A 22,565-nucleotide genomic window follows, 5' to 3' on the forward strand; every position below is an offset into this window, starting at 1 on the left:
TGATTTATGGTTTGTTCTTTGTTTAGACTTAAGAAAATGTTAATAATAAAGATTAAATTTAAACGTGTTTACATTTTTTTCTTCCTGAACACTTAATTACCAATATGTTATCTTATCTCTGTGATGGTTCCTAAATATTTCTATGCTCAGTAGGAGTGCATTAGAATGTTTAAGCAATGAAATCTTTACAGTCTGTTGACCTGTGATAGGAAGCTAAATCTTCCTACTCTTCCACTTAAACGTCATCATCATCATCATCATCATCCTTTTCCTAGCCCCTCCTTATCCTCCTTTCCTATTTGATATTGTCTTCTAGTTCCAATGTATATCTTCTATATACTAAATTATTTTGTATTGACCATAAGAATGTGAGCTTCTTAAGAGTTAAAAATTTCTTTTTTAACTTCCCTTTTAGCCTCAGCTATTAGCACAGTAGCTTCTTAGGAGCTTTCCAATACTGTTTTGAAAGGCTGCCTATTGATAATTAACGAAGATCAAAAAAAAGGCCCAAAGATGCCTTAGCCTCAATGTAAAATCAATGCAATTCAGTCATTCCTTTAAAGCAGAGGTGGGGCCCTTGGGCCATATAAGACCAGCAAAATCATTTGGTCTACTTCTGCTATGGCAATAGCATACTAGACTCAAAATTCAATAAATCTTGAAGCTTCTTATGGTGAATTAATTAAATGTTTGACCAAATATAACATTCTCATTTTCAAGCTGAAAACTTTGTATGACCTGCAAATGATGATATAAATAGCCAAATGATCCTTTAAAGAAAAAAGGATCCCATCCCTGCTCTAAAGCTAGACAAAAGCTTTACAATCAGAAAATGTATTCTTATGACTTGATCCCAACTTCACAGAAATTTAAAACCTCTTGAAGTTTGTCATGGTACTTCTTTGACTTCCTAGATTCTGATCAATAATTTTATCATTTCAAGTGTAGGAAGATGCTAATGGACATTTTTACATTCCAAATGTTTTATATATTTTTTTCTTTTAGGATGGATTTTCTGAAAGCAAAATCTATCTGCCAATTCAGGGGAAAAGGTAAGTGCTTACTGCACCTACAAATGTAAGAAAATACAGTCTCTAACTGTATCAATGCACTGAATCCAAAGGACAAAATAAATCCTAAGGAAATATTATCCTTGCCACTCAAAGTGTTACATTTTGTAGCAACTGGAGGTAGTGTTTGCTTCACTTACACAAATGGATAGCAGATTCCTATCACATATTAAGAGCTCAATAATAGTTTATTGACTATCATAGAATCTATACTCATTGATTGATTTTGTCCATATAAGATGGATGAAAAAAACTGAGATTCAAGAGATGGAAGTTAATTGGAAAGAAGCAGATGAACAGAGAAATCCTATTAAGTAAATGGCCAATTCCCTATCACAATCCTGTGCCACAGCTAAGGGAATCCTAAAGAATGTATTCTGTGTGATGTTGGGTAGGGAACAGAGAAAAGAATTTTTTCAAATGTTAGAAAGGATGTCAAATAAGAGATATTAAATTTATTCTTTTTTCCCCTGGGAGACAGTTGATAGGTAGAAATCACAATTAAACAAATATCAGGGAAAAACAACAGGAACAAATTTTCACCCTTACAGCTTTCTAATATGGAAATACAATGATTCAATGGTAACTAGCCTTTCTGTTCCTTTAGTGTTTTAAATAGAACCTTTCTCATCATTTGTGGAGCATAACTTGGCAAGCATTTATTAGGTATCAAGTATTTTCCAGGAATTGTACTTCTGTCTAAGGATGTAAAATACAAACTTAGACTATCTGTGACAAAGATCTTAAAAATACCAACAGTTAAATTAGTCTCTCAATCAAAAAGTAAATATTAAGCATGTCATTTATTCCAGGCACTGTTCTTTCAATAGAAATAGAATGGAAAAAGAAAGAAAGATAGTCTCTGAGAATTTTATATTCTAAATGAAGAAAATAACACATAAGAGGGAGCTGAAAAGTAAAAGAGAGATTTCCAAACTCAAAAACATGACAGACAAAATCTGATGGAGATGAGATAGATAGTAGAACAGCCTGAAGAGAGATGAAGACCAATACTAACAGATCCTAGGAAATCATGAAGCAATTTTTTTTAAGAAAGATTTTATTTATTTTGAGTTTTGCAATTTTTCTCCTAATTTTGCTTCTCTCCCCCCACCCCCACCAGAAAGAAGTCTGTTAGTCTTTACATTGTTTCCATGGTATACATTGATCTAATTTGAATTTGATGAGAGAGAAATCATATCCTTAAGGAAGAAAAATAAAGTATAGCAAAATTACATAATAAGATAATTCTTTTTCTAATCAAAGGTAATAATCTTTGATCTTTGTTTAAACTCCACAATTCTTTCTGGATACAGATGCTATTCTCCATCACAGAGAGCCCAAAATTGTCCTTGGTTGTTGTACTGATGGAATGAGCAAGTCCATCAAGGTTGATCAACAACCCCACGTTGCTGTTAGTGTGTACAATGTTTTTCTGGTTCCTCTCATCTCCCTCAGCATCAGTCATGCTTCCCTGAATTCCCATCCCTCCTGGTTTCTTTTTTTTTAATTTATTTTTTATTCTCATTTTGTACAAATGTTTTTTTTTTTTGCATTAACAAAATATACTTGTTTACAAGTAAACAAAATACCCCTCCCCCCCATGAATATAGATAGACTTGCTTGGGCAAAAAAGTAAAGGGGAGAGAAAAAAATTAAAATTAAAAAAAAATAGCAATAATTGTAGGTATGGCCAGGTGGCGCAATGGACGAAGCACCAGCTCTGGAACCATGAGCAACCGAGCCCATATCCAGCCTCATAAACCCAATAATCACCCAGCCATGTGACATGCAAGCCACCTGATCCCCACTGCCCTGCAAAAACCAAAAAGAAGAAAAAAAAAGACCCAAAATAAAATAAAATAGTAATAATAGTAGGGGTGGCTGGGTGGCAGACAGAGCATTGGCCCTTGAGCCAGGAGCACCTGGGTCTGAATCCAGCCCCAGACACCCAAAGATCATCCTGCTATGTGGCCCCAGGCAGGCCACCCAGCCCCACTTGCCCTGCACCCTCCCCCAAATGATAATAACAAAAAATGTGCTTCATTCTTTGTTCCAACACCAACAACTCTGTCGTGAGTGGATCACATTCTTTATGATAAGTCCATCACACAAATTACTTCCATATTTTTCCAACGTTGCCATTGATGATTGCAACTCCCTCCTTTCTTATTTCTCCACTACCATGTACTATATTTTCTCTCTCCTTTCACTCTGACTCTGCTGTAGGGTTGCTGAGTGGTGCAGCAGACAGATCCCTGGTCCTGGGGCCAAGAAGCCCTGAGCCCCCATACCACCCCTTAGGCCCAGAATCCACCTGGCCCTATGGTCCTGGGCAGGCCATCCAATCCCAGCCCCTTGCCAGAAGTGAAAAACAAAATGTGTTATATCTGACCACTGTCCCCCCCATGGTCCATCCTCTCCTCCTTTATTCACATCCCCACCCCTTTCCCCTTGCTCCCCCTCCCTCTTACTCCAGTTGTCTATACCCCATTGAGTATATTGGCTGTTTCCTCTCCTAGCCATCTCTGATGAGAGCAAAGATTCCCTTATTCCCCCTTGCCTCCCTCCCTTCCATATCATTGCAATAGCTCATTGTAATAAAAAAAAAATCTTATTATGTGAAATATCTTGGACTATTCCCCCTCTCCTTTTTCTTTCTCCCATTCCATTTCCCTTTTTTCCTATTGACTCCATTTTTACACCATATTTTATCTTCAAATTCAGCTTTCTCCTGTGCTTCAACTATAAAAGCTCCCTCTACCTGCTCTATTAACTGAGATCGTTCATATGAATATTATCAGTATCATTTTTCTATCCATGTAGTTCATCCTCATTAAGTCCCTCATATTTCCCCCCTCTCCTCCAATCTCCATGATTCACCTGAGTCCTGCATCTGAAGATCAAACCTTCTGTTCAACTCTGGCCATTCCAAAAGGAACCTTTGAAATTCCCCTGGTTCATTGAAAGTCCATCTTTTTCCCTGGAAGAGGACATTCAGCCTTGCTGGGTAGTTCATTCTTGGCTGCATTCTAAGCTCTTTTGCCTTCTGGTATATTGTATTCCAAGCCCTACAAGCTTCCAATGTAGCTGCTGCTAAGTCCTGTGTGATCCTGACTGCAGCAAAATGATATTTGAACTGTGTCCTTCTGGCTGCTTGTAATATTATCTATTTGACTTGGGAGTTCTGGAACTTGGCTATAATATTCCTGGGGGTTGGTCTTTTGGGATCTCTTTCTTGGGGGCATCGGTGGATTCTCTCCATTTCTATTTTGCCCTCTGCTTCTAGAATATCAGGGCAATTTTCCTGTAGTAATTCTTTGAAAATGATGTTAAGGCTCTTTTCCTGACTTTCAGGTATTCCAATAATTTTCAAATTATCTTTCCTAAGTCTGTTTTCCATATCAGTTGTTTTTTCAATGAGATATTTCAAATTTTCTTCTAATTTTTCATTTTTTTGGTTTTGAAGTATTGATTCCTGGTTTCTGGTAAATTCATCAATCTCCCTGAATTCTATTCTTTCTCTGAAGGATTTGTTCTCTTCAGAGAGTTTTATCTCTTTTTCCATCTGGCCAATTTTGCTTTTTAAAGCATTCTTCTCCTCTATAACTTTTTGAACTTGTTTTATCCATTTGACCTAAGCTGTTTTTTAGCATGCTATTTTCTTCAGCATTTTTTTGGATTTCCTTGACTAAGCTGCTGACTTCATTTTCATGTTTTTCCTGCATCTCTATCCTTTCTTTTCCCAGTTTTTCTTCCAACTCCCTCATTTGATTTTCAAAGTCTTTTTTGAGCTCTATCATAGCCTGAGCCCAATTTCTGTTTTTTCTTAGAGTCTTTAAATGCTTGTGCTTCCTCATCTTCAGACTGAGTATTTTGATCCTTCTTGGGCTCATTTGCAAAATATTTCTCAATGGTCTTCCTCTTGTTTCTTTGCTTGTTCATTTTCCCAGCCTAAGCCTGTTTTTGGGGGGTGCTTCCTGAGCTTTTGGGACACTCCCACAAGGGTCTCAGTGTGTGAGGTTCTGTCCTCCCTCCTGGTCTGTAAATGAACATAAGCATCCCCCTCTGCCACGGGGCCAAGGTGGGGGGGCCCTGTTGTTCTGTGGGGGGGCCTAGACTGGGATCAGGATCTGAATGTGGTCAGAGCCCCAGAGTCCTGTTCCAGGGGCAGAGGACCGAGCTCACAGTTTCTCTTCACTCCCCTCCCTCAGCTCAATGGGCTCATGCCCTGGGGGCTCCTGCTTAATGGCTCTGCCTGTTTCTGTTTCAGGGTCTGGGCTGCCAAAAGACCTAGCTGCTGACTCTGTGCCCTGAGGGCTGGGCTCCACGTGCTCACTCTGGCAGAGGTCCCCTGCTGTTCCCCCACTTTGTACTCGGTGCTCCCCGGGGTGCAGCTCAGGAGACTTCCCCGCTGCTGTGAGCCACAGCTCCCAGCGCCCTTGGGCTGCCTCTGGGAGGCTGAAGTTCTTTGGCTCTGGCGGGCCACCCCTCCGACCCCGGGGAGCAGAGCCTTTCTGCTCTTTTCCAGGTTACCTTGAGTAGGAGAACTGCCTCACTGGGTCCCTTTGTGGGTTCTGTCTCTCGTAAATTTAGTTAGAGTCCTTAGCTTATTATGAGTTTTTATCAGATAGCTCCTAAGAATCGATCCCTTCATGTTGCCATCTTGGCTCTGCCCCTCCCCTCATGGTTTCTAATAGAATAATAGCGTTCCCTGATATACATAAACCACAGTTAGGCCATTCCTCAATTGAGGGGCATTTACTTAATTTCCAATTCTTTGCCACCACAAAGAGGGTTTCTATGAATATTTTTGTGCAAGTGATGTTTGTACCCTTTTTCATAATCTCTTCAGGGTATAGACCCAGTAGTGGTATTGCTGGATCAAAGGGTATGTATATTTTTGTTATCCTTTGGGCATAATTCTAAATTGCTTTCCAGAAAGGTTAAATGAGGGGCAGCTAGGTGGCATAGTGGATAGAGTACCGGCCTTGGGGTCAGGAGTACCTGGGTTCAAATCCAACCTCAGACACTTAATAACTACCTAGCTGTGTGGCCTTTGGCAAGCCACTTAACCCCATTGCCTTGAAAAAATCTAAAAAACAAAACAAAAAAAAACCCAAAACAAAACAGAAAGGTTGAATGAGTTCACAGCTCCACTAACAATGTATTAGTGTCCCAGATTTCCCACATCCCTTCCAATATTGATTATTATCCTCTCTTGTCATATTGGCCAGTCTGATAGGTATGAAGTAATACCTCAGAGATGCTTTAATTTGTATTTCTCTATTAAATAATGATTTAGAGCATTTTTTTCATGTGACTATGAATTGCTTTGATTTGCTCATCTGTAAATTGCCTTTGCATATCCTTTGACCATTTGTCAATTGGAGAATGGCTTGTTTTTTGAAAATTTGACCCAGTTCTCTATATGTTTTAGAAATGAGTCCTTTGTCAGAAATACTAGTTGTAAAAATTGTTTTTCTAATTGACTACATTTCTTTTGATCTTGGTTACAGTGATTTTGTCTGTGCAAAAGCTTTTTAAATTTAATGTAATCAAAATTATCTAGTTTGTCATTTTCTCTTCTACTAATCAATAATCAATTAGCATTAATTAAATTCCTATTATGTGTCAGATAATGTGTCAAGCCTGGAGATACAAAGGCCTGTTTAGATTTACAATAAATTTTCTCTTTTTTACCTAAAGATGACTTTCTATTATCTAGTTTATTTAGTCTTAAAGAGTTCTTTTGTCATGCTGAGTTTTTAAAAAATTTTTTTCATTTATTGCTCCTTATCTAACCTCTTCATTTGTACCTATTATGGTGTCAAAGGATTGGCAAATACCAGGGATGAATAATGTAGGTTTGGAGAAAAAAAATGACTGGTTTAGAACCCAAATTATAAAAATGGATCAGATGTATTAAAGCAATATCTGATACCTGTCCCTTTCTCCTCTTCCCTGTGTCTCAATCATTTCCTAATCTGTCTCTCTTCCTTTTCTTATTTCTCCTTATTTTCCTTCTCTCTTCCCTATTTCTTTTCTTCTTTTTTCCCTTTCTCTCTCTCTCTTTTTTCCTTTCTTCCTTATTTCCTTCCTTCCATCCTTCTTCCTTCCTTCCTTCATTCTTTCCTTCCTTTTCTTCCTTTCTTCCTTTTGCCTTTATCTCAGTGTATTTGCGTTTCTCTTTATCTCTTCTCCATTTTTACTCTATAGTTCCCTCAATGCTGAAATCACTTACCCTCTTCTACTATTGCCACTCATGCCTTGACAAATTCTAATTCTAATTATTTCAACATCTTCCTTCTCACTTTTAAAAATATATATATTCTAAAAGGGAAGGCTAGGTGGTGCAATGGATAGAGCACTGATCCTGGAATCAGGAGGACCTGAGTTCAAATCCAATCTCAAACACTTAATAATTACCTACCTGTTTGAACTTGGACAAGTCACTTAACCTCCCCTCCCCATTGCCTTGCAAAAAACAAAAACAAAAAATTCAAAAATAAGATATTTTAAAACAGTGAAGGACATCATTGCATCCCTAGTGAATTTTTTAAAATCACATTTCATCAGAGTTCTCATTGTTGAAAGAAGTAATCTTACATTTATGTAGTTGAATTCATTTAATTCATTATGGAAACTTAATTTCCTGTGAGAGAAATTTTTATCATTTAATATTCGTAAAGAATATTAATATTTGCAAAGCAAAATACATATGCTATTTCATTTTATTCTTGCAATAATCCTGTTAAATACTTGCTATTAATATCTCTATTATTTCCAGATGAAGTAACAGAGTATGCTAAGGTCTAAGCAGTATGGTCAAGATCACAAAGATGGTAAATGGCTAATCAGATTTAAACTAAAATTTTCTATCTCCAAGTCCTTATTCCATACCACCTAGCTAGCTCAAGATGTCATACCATTATCACTACTTCCTCCCTTTCTCTAAAGCCTTTCATCCTCGAAAAAATCTTTTCTTGTCTTTCTGTTTTCCCTTACTTTAAATCTCTCTCTCTCTCTAAATATTATTTCCATTCATTTCTCCTTTGTTCGAACATATGAAGATGAAGAAGAAGATATGGCTAAGGTCATTTTGATTTCATGCCCTCCTGTTTTGTCCAAAAGTCTTGTTCTGCAAGGCAGGATATCCTGCTACAATTTTCAAACTCTCCATCTATTGATTCTTTCCTTTTTGCCTACAGTGATACCAAAATATTGCTCAAATTTAAAGAAAAAAATTCATTGGATCTTACCATTCTCTCAGTTGTTGACTCAGAGTGTCTCTCCCCTTTATCATTTACAAAAAAATAATCTATATTTTTTCCTTCCACTTCCACTTCCTCTTCTCCCACTCAGTTCAAAATTCTTCATAGTCTGTATTATCATCTTATCACTCAGCTGAATATTTCTTGCCAAAATTATAAAATGTCTTTAATTATAATATATGGTGGGTTTTCTCTACTGACATCCTTTTTGAAATCCATGGCTTTTTCTACAGTTAACCTACATAAACTCCAGAATATCATATAATTTAATTTTTGTGATTTTTTTATGATATCCGGGTAGATATTACCTCTCTGTAACACTTATGGGAAAACTTGGACTAGATTAGGAAGCTGTGATAGGATTGTTACTTTTTTTAGTAAAAGGATAATGAAAACAAATGTGTGAATTATTAATAAAAGAAATCTTGGTTCAAGCCTTATTCTGGTCAATAAATAAATTCAGGAAAAGAAAGGTAAAAATATTTTATTAACTCACAACAGCAGTAAGCAATTGGGTCTGACCAGTACAGATTTCAAACTATACATGTTGACTTTATAAACAGGTCAAAAAATGAACAGGGTAATATATATCATGAAATAAATGGCCATTTCTATCACAATCATGAAAATATAGTATCTGTACTGCAATTACAATATCATAAGCGTATGGGATTAGTGAGTATGGGCACCTACCACCATCACCTGATTGTTTCTAGAAACAATCATGAAAATATGGTATCTGTGCGGCAATTACAGTATCATAAGCATATTGGATTAGTGAGCATGGGCAAAGGTTTATCCTACCACCATCTTCTGACTGACTGAAGATGACTGAAGCCTAAATAAGGTTTGAATCTGGAGTCACTTAGACTGTCTCTGTCCTGTTTCCAACAGGAACTGATGGATTAACAAAATTCCTAAGTGTTTACAGCTTTCCTCCTCATTTGAGTGATTCATATTTTATTGAAAAAGCAAAGTCACCTTGGTAATCCAGAGTTTCCTCATGGCATTTTTAACCCTCTGCATTCCTAAGGGTATAGATCAGGGGGTTTAACATGGGAGTAATCATAATAAAACATACAGATAAAGCTTTATCTATGGGAAAAGTGGCTACTGGTCTTACATGTAAGAATATACAGGGAAGAAAAAACAAGACTACCACTGTAAAGTGACAACTGCAGGTGGAAAGGGCCTTTCGCCTTCCTTCTGAACTACCTTTCAAGGAACAAGGATAACAACATAGGAGGCAGTTAGTATAAGAAACATTGAGAGGCACATTACTCCACTGTTAGCAATGGCTAAAAGGCCAAGAACATGGGTGTCGATGCAGGCCAGTTTGAGCAATGGGAACAAATCACACATGAAGTGATCAATAATATTAGGGCCGCAGAATGGAAGATGAACCATGAAGAGGAGTTGAATAGTGGCATGTATGAAGCCCCCCACCCAGGCTGCTGCCACTAATAGGTGGCATATATGGAGGATTCATGATGGTCATATAGTGCAGGGGTTTACGGATGGCCACATAGCCATCATAGGCCATGACTACAAGGAGGATGATTTCTATACCACCAAAAAAATGTTCTGCAAAGAGCTGGGTCACACAGCCTTCCAGCGAAATAGTTGTCTTCTTATAGAGTAAATCCATGATCATTTTAGGAGCAATGACTGAAGTGTAGGTGACATCCATGATAGAAAAAAGTACATGGGTGATCTCAAAGTTTGACTGGCAGTCACGGTTATCACAATGAGAATGTTTCCTACAATTGTGACAACATATATAATTTAAAAAAATGACAAAGAATATTTTTTGAAGCTCTGGACTTTGTGTAAGGCCTAGAAGAATGAATTCAGTTATGTTTTGTTTATCCTCCATTTTGTTCAATCCTCTCCCATGGTCCTGATCAAACTAGTCTTATTGCCCCTTTCCTTTCCTCTTCATTTCTTCTTGTAATGAGATCTTGCCTAATCCCCCAAAAATATTTTAATGCAAAATTGAGAGAATCATTAGTCTTCTGCATGAAATTCCTTATTCCTTTAGGGATTACTTTTGTGCAGTGTGAATGAAGGGATTGGGCAAGGAATGTGATTCCCTCAATATTAAGGAAAGTAATTTATCTCCTTTTCTTCTTAGAGATAATTGGTGATAGAGAAGGGTGATAAGTATCTTTTAGACCAAATGGGAAGGGAAGATCCAAAACTTGACTGAGATAAAGGAGTAAAGAGAATAATATTTTGGAGTCAGGAAAGCTTCCTTCATATCCTGCTTCTGGTTATATGATCCTTGGCAAACCTCTTTGTTTATAATTACCAATGTACCTCAGAAATTATGAAGCAGTGGATTAACAGCATAAGTACTAGGAGCTTCCTTGTAAAGAAATTGTTGAATCCACTGAAATCATATGCCTGCTTAAAAAGAAAAAAAAGAATTCAATGAATGTGAACAATAATAAAAATAATTGATACTTTAAAGTCTATAAAATATTTTACCAACAATGTTTAATTTAAATTTCAAATTAATTCTACAGGGAGAGTATTACAGTCATCATTCCCATTTTATAGATGAGGAAGCTGAGACCCAGAGGGGTTAAATAGTTTACTCTTGTTCACCCAATTGTCAGAGGCAGGATTCAAACATAGGAATTCTGACTCCAAACTGAATTTTATAAATGCTTTGCTGAGTAGTGAGAGAGGAGCAGTCTTCTACAAAATGGCTACTCAGTGAGAATGGAAAAACTGCTTGTCATGAAACAAGATGCATTTTTCAAAAAAAAGGAGAAGAGTAGCCAACTATCATGGTAGAAGCATCATAAGGTTGCTAACCCATAATTATATATGATAGATGTTGAAATACAACTCATAATCAATACTCATTTAACTATAAAATCCTTGATTTAGAGTTGAAAGAGACCTTAGCAGTCATCTATACCAGCTCCATCATTTTAGAAATAAGAAAACTGAAGTTATCACAGACAGGGGCCTCACCCAAGATCACACAAATAATCAGCCCTAGTTTGGGATTCATACTCAAGTTTTTTTGCTGCTAAATTCCTCAGGGTACTTTTAAGGTTACATCTACACATTTCATTATTCCCCTTGACTAGAATGAAATTTGAGATCAGGAATAGTTTAATTTTTTGTCAAATGTTTATCAAATTTTATCAAAACAATATCTTTCCATTAGAAACCTTAATCTCCTCTCACCTTTTCTGTTACTATCTAGGATTACCCCCTGCTCTCAGTCACCTAGGCTCTCAAGTTTGTCTTCATCCTCAACCTGTCATTCTAAATCACCTCACTAAATGTATCAGTTGTCATATGTTACCTTCAAATTTCCCAGCAGCTTCCAGACATTTTTCTTCTTTAAACTCACATTGCCCACACTTTCCTATAGAGTCTCAGGACCCCGCACCTGGTTTAATTGGTTAATCACCCTGTGAGATCTCACCATATTTCCTACATACTTTACTCTGCTGACAAATTGATCTTCCCAAAGTGCAGGTCTAATCATATGAAATAGCCCACTCCCTACTTCCCTCTCACCTTCACACATACCCAAGAAACACTCATTCTCCAAATTTACTTTTAAGATCAAATATATATTCTTCCATTTAAAATTTAAATCTTTTCACAATCTTGATCTTACCTTTGCATTCTTCTAAGACTTTTCTGGGGCAGCTAGGTGTCCCAGTGATTAGAACACAGCTGTAGAGTCAAGACGACCTGAGTTCAAATTTGACCTCTGATATTTAAGAATTATCTTGCTATGTGGCCTTGGGCAATTCACGTAACCCAACTGCTTTGCAAAAAAAAGGTCTTCTATTCATTTTACTATTTATTTAGCATGCCCTGTTTGCTGCTTTGCAAACATACCATCTTGTCATTGCATCATTAAATTCTGGGTCTTTAAATAGTGTTTTTTTTTCACATTGGATATTTTTCTCACTTCATCTCTATCTAATAGCTTTTCTAATAATCTTCTAGATAGCATGAATTCCAAATTCTATTAAAAATTTTCCCTATTTATTTAGCATGCCCTGTTTGCTGCTTTGCAAACATACCATCTTGTCATTGCATCATTAAATTCTGGGTCTTTAAATAGTGTTTTTTTCACATTGGATATTTTTCTCACTTCATCTCTATCTAATAGCTTTTCTAATAATCTTCTAGATAGCATGAATTCCAAATTCTATTAAAAATTTTCCCATCCTCCCCTGCAACATGTTCAGATAGATAGACTGATAGGGATACGTATAGATGTATATAAATATGTTATACATACACATACTATATATATATATATATAAATATATATATGCATTTTATATGCATATATTTATTTGAAATTGTTATAGAAGTTACCATACAGCTTAATTAATTTTGCTTATATATTTTGTTTTGCATTTTTAGTGGAAAAGAAAGAAATTTGTTAAGAACATAGGAGAAAAGTCAATGCAATTGTTCCTCTGGGAGATAGTATAATACTTCCGAACTTTTATCCTTCCTTGTCTTCCTTTCCTCATTACCTCTCCTCTTCTACCACATTTCTCACTTTCTCCCTTTCATTTTCCTTCCTTGCTTCTCTCCTTTTTTCCTTTTTCTTCCTTTCTCTCTTTTCCCCTCCTTCCTCCCCTCCTTCCCTTCCTTCTCTCTTTCATTTGTCTCTGCCTCTCTCCCACCCTTCCTCCCTCCCTTTTTGTTATTTAGTTTCTCCTTCCCAACTCCTACCTATTATCTAATCATTCTATAGCTCTCTGTGCTGGAGTAATTTGTGTTCTAGTTCAATTGATATAATGACTTGTCAAACCCCTAGTCTTGAATTATGACCACCACATACTTTATCATGTTACATGCGCACACACACACACACACACACACACACATAGATGTATATATATATATACATATATATATATATGTATATATATATATATAATTTAAAAGAACTGGGAGAAGCCTCAGAGTCCTATATATGATATAGATATATAGATATAGATATCATATAGATATGGATATATAATTTAATATATATATGAGTTCTCACTGTTTATGGATATTGTATGTATGTTTTGGTAATTGAATTTTATTCCCCACATACAAATATTCTGATGTTTCTCCTCTTCTTAAAGCAATAATTGATGAAATTTATATAGTGATTTAGTGGTTGTAATGTACTTTGCATATGTTATCTCTTGATTCTCAGAAGTATTTCTAGTGTAACTGTGGTTAAAAGAATTTAAAGAATTATTGTCATGGTCATATGGCTGGTGCATATGGAAATAAACTCAGGTTTCCTGACTCTGAAACTAGTACATAATTCATGGTACACCTATCATAAACCTCTAACTGAGGGTTTTTTCCCCCTCTCTATGAGAATATGAGTTCATTTTATTCAGATAAGTAAAAAAAAAATCCACTCAATGTTATTTGAGTTTTTCCTCTCATTTCCTAGAAGGACTTGGATGTTGTAATCACAAAGAACAATACCTCTCTACCTGTTAATTGATCTCAACCCTTTCCATATCCTCAAAGAACTTGAAAGCAATTAACTTTTTTACTTTAATTTTTAGTTTCTTCACAGTCACTGGTACCTTCCCTACTGTCAACCTAAATTTCCAAGTCTCTCTCACCCTTTAAAAATAGCTTAACTTGAGTCTTCCATAGCCCTAAATTTATCAATCTTTATTTCTCCTTCCTTTAATCAGTCAACCTCCTGTGAAAATCTATTTCCATTTACTTTCTGCTGTTTTTTCTTTTCACACTTCACAACTCCTCCTCCTCATCCCCTCTTCATTTCTTCCTGTGCCCATCAATCTTCTCCTCTTCTATTTCCTCTTCCTCTTTCTCCTTTTCCTTTAATCCCTCCTCCTCCTCCTCCTTTTCATCATCCTACTCTTCCTTCTCCTAGTGATGTTCTTTTGTTGCATATTATTTTATTTTAGTATTAGAGGGGAGAAGAGGAATTGCTATAACTAGCAAACAAAAAGAAAAATCAATAGAAGGAGCAATCAGTCAACTGCATGATAATATGGAGCCTAGGTTAAAAAATTGTTTCCAAAAAATCAACATTGTTCTCATCTAAATGCTCAGATAGAACATGGTCTCCTTTTAGATGCACAAGTGCCTTTTTATTAGTTTTATTTTTTCCCTTTATTTCTATGATTGTAGCCTACCAGAAAGTCTGCAAAAGTTACTCTCTAGGGTTCATATTTTCTCTTTCTGGATTTGATTGGTCATTATGTTTTGAATTGGATTTGAAATCAGAATCTTACCTCTTTTATTTTCTGTTATTTTAACTTTGGACAAATCACTGGATTTCCCAGAATTTTAGTTCCTTACCTGGGATGAGCTTCTTTGGAAGATGCCTTTCCCCTCTTGTTCTTCTGACAAGCTTACATTTGACATTACTGAATAAAACTGACTAGCTTGTATTTTGCATTACTGGGTAAAACTGGTACTTTTGCAAATGAAGACTAAGAATTAAAATGATTACTGAAGAAATCCAAATACCTGACATTGAACCTCATCTTATGTTTTGCAGAAAGATTTGAATGTGAAACAGCATTTGAAATTGGGGCAAAGAAAAGAAAAAACCCTCAAAAGTTTCAGAAATAATTTAGACACTGTTCAATGGAGTTAGTTATTTATAATAACATAGTTTAGCATAAGGAATCTCTTTCTAGAAAGATAAACCATTAAGATAATGTACACCTTGTGATGAAGGTGGAATGTGATGGTCATCCAATAATTACCTTCTAGATACCAATAGCATTAAATACTATTTCATTTTTGCAATGGTCTCCCAGTGGATGATATGTCACCAGTGCATAAAATTAATCAACAGGACAATGAGATCACTTTTTCAATGTGAGGTAGGGGAAGAACATCAGATGAATCAGGTAATGTTGGTAGAGATAAGAGAGAAATCATTTCATAAATTCTACTAACTGCTTGGTGGTTATATCACCAAAATAGACAGTTGAATAAAATGTAGTGACTTCCATGAAATAATTGTGAAATACAAAAATTCTTATTAGTTTTGGAGAATATAATGCGAAAGTTGTCCCAATGGCAAAGGAGATCCTTGCTGCCCCAGCAGAATCTGATCCCCACTGGCAAATCCATAGGGATGATTCTAAAGTTTTCTTTTATTAATGTGCTCATAACACTCAGAAAAGAATCCCTAAAGGTGAAAATACTTCTGGATTTGGAGTCAGAGAGTCTTGGAACAAAACTCATCTCTTTTCTTTATATTATATATAAATTTTAATTGGTCAGCTTATCTCTGTACACACAACTATTGTCATTTACAAAATAAAGGAAAAGCTTATGATGGATGGATGATCTCTAAGGTCCCTTATAGTTCTAAATCCTATGGAAGTCCAGCACTTTTATTTGAATAAGAAGTTAGAATGCTAGCTTACAAGAAGCTTAGCACTATCTCTTTCAATTCAACCAGCCTTATGCAAAGATTTAATAGATTCATTAACTAATTTGAAAGATCTAAAAAGATTTTATAACCCCAGTACAACTCCTACAAACATACATCACTATGATTGTAACTTCCCCAAGTAAATTCTATTGTTATTATTACAAATAATAATAGTAATTGATAATATTAATACTGTTATGAATATATTAAGCAAAGGAAACTTTAGAACTCTCTCTATAGACTTCAGTATTGGGGTTTTTTACTTTCAAATAGCCTAGCTAGTTGGGATAAGAATTTGCTTGGGCAGCAAGGATATACACTGAAACTGGAACATTTCCATCTTATCATTATCCAAAATCCATATGGATAGGCAAATTAGACTATAAAAGTTGGAGCTATATCACCATAATCATAAATAATATTCATAACAATTATAATAAAATAGCACCTACATCTTCCAGGAACTGAGTGAAGTGCTTTACAAATATCATGAAATTCAATTCTCCCACCTCTGGGAGGTAGGACCAGTTATTATCCTCATTTTACAGATAAATAAACCAAGGAAAGCAGAGGCTAAATGAATTCCTCAGGGTCACAAAACTTAGAAAGTATCTGAGTATCTATTTGAATTCAAGTCTACCTAGTCTTGGTACTTATCAACATTTTTAACTCCTCCAAATAAATCTTAATTATCAAATTAATTAAAAATTGTAAATATGTTCATCTGATGTGTTGGGTCCCTTGCATCTGTGTGATTTTTGGCAAATCAATTTTCTTCTGTGAAACTCCAAGATATCAGGTATAAATTAGGAATAAAAAAATTTAGAGAAATTATTTAAAGAATTTTTGGAAGAAATCACTTTGACTTAATTGAAAAGTCACAGGATGAATTACCAATAGGATCATAGACATTATGGTGGAATTTCTATGGATATTTTGTTTACATTATAGCTTCAGGTTGCATCACTATGAATATCTTGGACCAATGTTATGAGCAAATAATGTAAATGGAATTAGATAGCTTATGGAAATTTTGGATATTTTAAAGTTCTTATCCAATTTATCAATGTAAGTTGCTGCTAGTAATGATATTCAGCAATAAAATAGTAGATCATTATGAATGGAGAAACTTAAAGTTGAAGCAAACTGAAAAAAACTAATACAGAGCCTGTGAGTGACTGGTAGCAAATTATTAACAAATATGCAGAAAATAAACCTCATAAAAAGGTATCATCCAAATAATGGATGACAAAAAAAAAGAAGTGGGCCATTAAAGTATCAAGAACTCAACTGACCTGCTCTCCTCTGAATATTTAAACACCTAGAGGAAAACAGTTATCATGTTTGGGACATTCTCTTAATGCTTCTGATAGAACATGGACACACATTTCACACATATTCATTTAATTTGTTTATGATTCAAAGTTAGATGGAACTGCATGTTCATTGAATGATTTAAAAATCAATTCAATGATTCTATTTTATGTGATTTCAAAAGAGAAATTTTAGATGGATAAACCCATCACTAATAAATAACTTCTATTAGAAATATGACACATCCACATATAAATAACTCATCTCATTTATTCTATTCAACAAATATTTATCAGGTGTTTACTATGTGGAAGGGAACAAGTTTAGCATGGGGTACATAAAAACTAAAACTGTTTCTGCATTCAAGTTTACATTCCACTCAAGGATCCTATTCTGCAAACTATAATAGACATGAAATAGAGACAAAATGGGGGATACATAGAGATATAAACATAGGTGTAGATTTAAATAAATGATGAAGATATTAATTAAATGAATAAAACAGTTAATTAATTTAGATAAGGGCTACCCAGATGAAGAGCATGAGAAAAGTATGGAGGATGGATCTTGAGTTAAGTGATTTGTTCCAGAAAATTTAGGTAGTAAATAGATAGAAAAGGAATTCAAATACAGATTCTCTAAAGGGCTAGATTTATATTTCTTGTGATGTAAGCATTTTCAGTCTTGGTTTTCAAAATATGTTTTATTCAATTTTAATTTGTTTTTTAAAAGCTAACTCCTGGATTTCAATAATTTTGTGTTTTTGGCATTTCTGAAGGACTGAAAAATTTGTTAAAATCCACTCATCAATGTAAATATACAAGTGAATATCTGGTAACTTGATATCTAATGATGGGGTATGGTAAAATGAAGCAGAAAAATGTTCAAAATGTTCTTCACAACTTACTGCTGGTACCAAAGAAATATGTTGGGGTCAGTTTTGCAAAGAGAAGATTGTTAAATTTTCAGTGAACATATTTATAACATAGAAATTAATCAAATCATAATATTGTTCTTTGTTTAGAATTAAGAAAGTATTAGTTATAAAGATTAAATTTAATTTTATATGCATTGTTTTTCTTCATGCAAGCTCAATACCCAATATGCTATCATATTTCTATAATGCTTTATAACTATTTCTGCACTAGGGCAGCTAGATGGCTCAGTGGATAGAGGACTGGCTTGGGTTCAGGAGGATAGGAGTTCCAATCCAGACTCAGACACTTGATACTCACTAGTTACATGACCTTGGGCATCCAGGGCCATCTCCAGTCATCCTGATTTATATCTGACTCTGGAGAGGAAAGTGAGACTGTTGACTTAGGACAGCATCTCTTCACCCGAATCCAATTCACATGCTTGTCATGGCATCACCTCCCTGTTGTCATAGTCTTCTTTGAGAATGAAGGGCAATCATTATCATCATTTCTGCACTCAAGAGGAGTGCAGTAGAAAGTTTAAGGAATGTAATCTTTAACAGACTGGAAATCTGTGATAGGAAGCTAAATCCTGCTACTCTTCCTCTTAATCATCATCATCATCATCATCATCATCATCATCATCATCCCTTTCTTAGTCCTTCCTTATTCTCTCCCAACCACTCCTGCTCTAAAGCTAGACAAACTCTTTATGAGCAAAGATTGTATTCTTATGAAATGACTCCAATTTCACAGAAATCTAGAACCTCTTGAAGTTTTTCAGGGTACATCTTTGACTTCTAGATTATGATCAATATTTTAATTGTTTCAAGTTTAGGAAGGTGCCAATAGACTGTTTCCATTCCAAAATGTATGGTTTTTTAAAATTTTCTGTCAATAAAGGTTTTATCAAGGCAAATCCTGTTTACCAATGGAGGGAAATGTTGACTGCAACTCCAAATGTAACAAAATGTACAGTCACTGCTTATAGCAATATATTAAATCCAGTGAAATGAAACAAGTCCTGGGGTATTATTATCTATTCCACACAAAGTTTTAGATTTTGAGAAAAGATTTCCTTTTGCTGTAACTGGAGATAATCATTGCTCCACCAACAGAAATTGAAAAAAGGAAGACTCCTAGCACATATTAAGTACTCAATAATTGCTTATCGACTATGATAGAATCTGTGCTCAATGAATGATTTTGTCTTTATAAGATGGAGACAAAAACTGAGAGACAGAAGTATACTGGAAATGGATAGGGTTTGAACCCAGATCCTACTGACTCAATGGCCAGTTCCCTGTAATAATCCCATGCAACTGCTAAGATGATCTGAAAGAACTGATTCAGTTTGATGTGGGGTGGGAGGCAGGGAAAACAACTACTTTTTTAAGTATTGGAAGGGATACCAAGTGGAAGAAAAATAAGAGGGGGGGTGAAATTTATTCTATTTTCCCTAGGAGACTGCCCTGAAAGTGAAAGGAGAAAATCACAATGAAATGAATGTCAGGGAAAAACAGTAGTAACAAATTTTCACCCTTACAGCTTTCTAATAAGGAAATGGAATGATTCAAGGGTGATTAGTCTCTCTCTATTCTCTCAGAGTTTTAAGTAAAATCTTTCTCATCATTTGGGGAGCATATCTTGGCAAGCATTTATTAGGTATCAAGTATTTATCTCTCTAGGGATACTGCATTTCTGCCTAGAGATACAAAACTTAAATTTGGAGTGTCTTTGACAAAGATCTGAAAATGCCAGCAGGTCAATCAGCCTCTCAATCAAAAAGTCAATATTAAACATTTCATTTGTTCCAGGTACTGTTCTTCAAATAAAAATAGAAAGGAAAAAAAAGTCCCTACCACTGAGGATTTTAATTTATAATCATAGAAGGTAACATAAGAGGGAGCTGAAAACTTGAGGGGAGATACCCAAGCTCAAGAGCATGATAGACAAAATCCTGTGGAGATGAGAGATGTAGCAGAACAGCCTGAAAAGAGATGAAGACCGATCCTGATAAACTCCAGGATATCATGAAATAACTTCTAGAAAGGTTGATTCTGTAATATATGTCAGGGGAAAGTGGTTTAAAATATAAGGGATAGTATGGCCACAAGAGGCATTCCACTGGAATCTGGTTAAGAAGCGAAAGAAATTGTCAGTATAGTAGCTTCCTCTTTAATTATTTATGATAAATAGATAACAAGTGGATTATACATTGAGGTAAAAATGTTAGTAGTATCAGCATCATCTATACTTTGTATCAAGTCACATTTACCGTAACTAGTTATTGTCGTTTGTGGGACCTGGGATATGATAAAATCACAGTTGTAGTAGTAGTAGTAGCAGTAGTAGTAGTAGTAGTAGTAGTAGTAGCAGTAGTAGCAGTAGTAGTAAACTACTTCTATTGCTACTTCACTACTACTAATTAATGCTATACTTGGCACTATTTAGTACTAAGGATATTATTAATTAATTAAATTAATACTTAGCATTAATATTACTACTACATAATTCTACTACTAAATCCTTAGCAATACTTAGTCCTAAGTATATTATTAATTATTAATACTTAATGCCATAGAAGAGGTTAAAAGACACCTACTTCAGAAATCTGAGCCCAGCAAGCTGACTTTTGTGGGTGAACTTGCTCATGGCTGCTTCAAGGCCAAGATGGATCACCTGGTATGCTTCTTGCCTGGTGCCCTGGCTCTAGGAGCTCATAGTGGATTAACAGCTGACCATATGAAACTGGCCAAAGCCCTCATAGAAACTTGTTATCAGATGTATCATTAGATAGAAACCAGCCTAAGCCCAGAGATTGTGTACTTCAACATTCATTCCCAGAAAGGCCATACAGATGTGGAAGTCAGGTCTTCAGACAGGCATAATCTACTTCGACCTGAGACAGTAGAGAGCCTGTTCTATCTATATCGGTTCACTGGTGACAAGAAATACCAGGACTGGGGCTAGGAGATCTTGCAGAACTTCAACAAGTACACAAGGGTCCCAGCAGGTGGTTATTCATCTATTGATAATGTCCAGAATCCCAGCAACCCACAACCAAGAGATAAGATGGAAAGTTTCTTTCTGAGAGAAACCCTGAAATATTTTTTTCTGCCCTTTTCTGATGATATGGACCTCATCAACCTTGAACAATATGTATTTAATACAGAGCTCATCCTCTTCCCATCTGGACCCCAGCTTAACTGAAAGCCAGGAGAAATAGACCCTGGTAGAATGGGGACTTCTCCTGGTTGTGCGGTCTTTCCCAGGTGAGCAGGGGTTGTACACAGCACAATTTTCAGGCCTTCCTGGAGGACCAAATGTAGGAAAGCCTTTCTCCACTTTGGATAAATCAGCCATTCTTATAAATCTAGCCAAAAAGTGTGTGTTGCACCCAGTGCTGGGAGCCAGATGAAATATGACTCAGGGCTGAAGTAGTGGGAGGTGGAAGACCCTGGTCCAGAGGGACTACTAGGCCCTGAGCCACTTTGTGCCATTTTCCTTAGGAGTCCCTGATTCAGGGGGTTGTACACACTGGCTTAGGGGCTTCTTTCCCCTCAAGTTCTAAAACCATAGATTCAGCTAGAATGAGAAAGAAAAGTCAGCAATTTGTAGTTCTAGGATAAGGTTGTAGTCCTGACTTAGAGATGGAATAATCAAGAAGTCATTCCACCTTCATCAGATGATGGCAGTGTGCACAGCAATGACTTCACGCATTGATTTCATTCCACTGAGACAAAACAGTGCGGTCATGTGAAAAGGGAATGACCTAAGAAGCATTTCTAGTGTCATTGTTCAGAAAGCACTGTGAATGTATCTGTGAAGGACACGGGGTTCCTTATAGAAAATTAAGTTTGGATAGTGCTGCTGGTTATGGCTCCATAGTATGTAATTTTATAGTTGGGTACTTTTTTATTTTTAAACATTTAAGACTCAATGTGAAACAAAGTCAAAAATTACTTGTGTGTTTGCATCAGTTAGACTCAGGTATTCTGACTGGAAAGGCTGCTTTGTGGTGCTGAGCTAGGTGGGCACAGTTAGTCTAACTCAGCCTTGTCTTACTTTACCCTCTCCCTTTGCCATATTCCTCCAGGTAGACTAGGCTTAAGCCAGGCCATTGTAAATTCCTATAACCTGCAATGTTTTACTCAGTTTGTATTGAAAGGATTTTCTGTTTGCTTAGTTTGTTTTCTTTAGTCTTCTTGTGTAGATGGGATAAAAGGACATTTCCTCTAAAGAATGATTTCTTTTTGGAGTTGATTTGTTGAAATTATATAATTTAGCCATGGACTTCTCAAATGAGCTTATTAAAATATATTTTCCCTGAAAAGTGCATAGGATTACAAGGAATTATAGCTGACATAGAAGTGAGAAAGGGTCACAATCACTGCCCCAGGATGGAGTCTCCTGGTAGCCAGTATCATGTGAATCACAAGGCTTCAAATTACCTGGCATTCAGTAGGGCTCTACCAGATCTTCCCTTTGGAAAGAGCAGTTTCTTAATCTGCAAAGTAAGTGCAAATACTAATTTTCTACAAGTTGGGAAACAGCT

General features: G+C 35.8%; 1 long non-coding RNA gene and 1 pseudogene across 1 annotated transcript in view; one reads left to right on the forward strand and one right to left on the reverse strand.

The window, feature by feature from the left end:
- Positions 1-22,565, forward strand: part of LOC141519064 (uncharacterized) — a 222,306-nt gene that overhangs the window by 125,127 nt on the left and 74,614 nt on the right. Inside the window, exon 2 of the long non-coding RNA XR_012477347.1 lies at positions 1,006-1,052. This is a non-coding gene — a long non-coding RNA (uncharacterized LOC141519064). The remainder of the gene's footprint in view (positions 1-1,005; positions 1,053-22,565) is intronic.
- LOC141517197 (olfactory receptor 4C6-like) lies at positions 9,305-10,220 on the reverse strand (annotated as a pseudogene).

The sequence above is a fragment of the Macrotis lagotis genome, chromosome 3 (assembly GCF_037893015.1).
Source record: "Macrotis lagotis isolate mMagLag1 chromosome 3, bilby.v1.9.chrom.fasta, whole genome shotgun sequence".
NCBI lineage: Eukaryota > Metazoa > Chordata > Mammalia > Peramelemorphia > Peramelidae > Macrotis > Macrotis lagotis.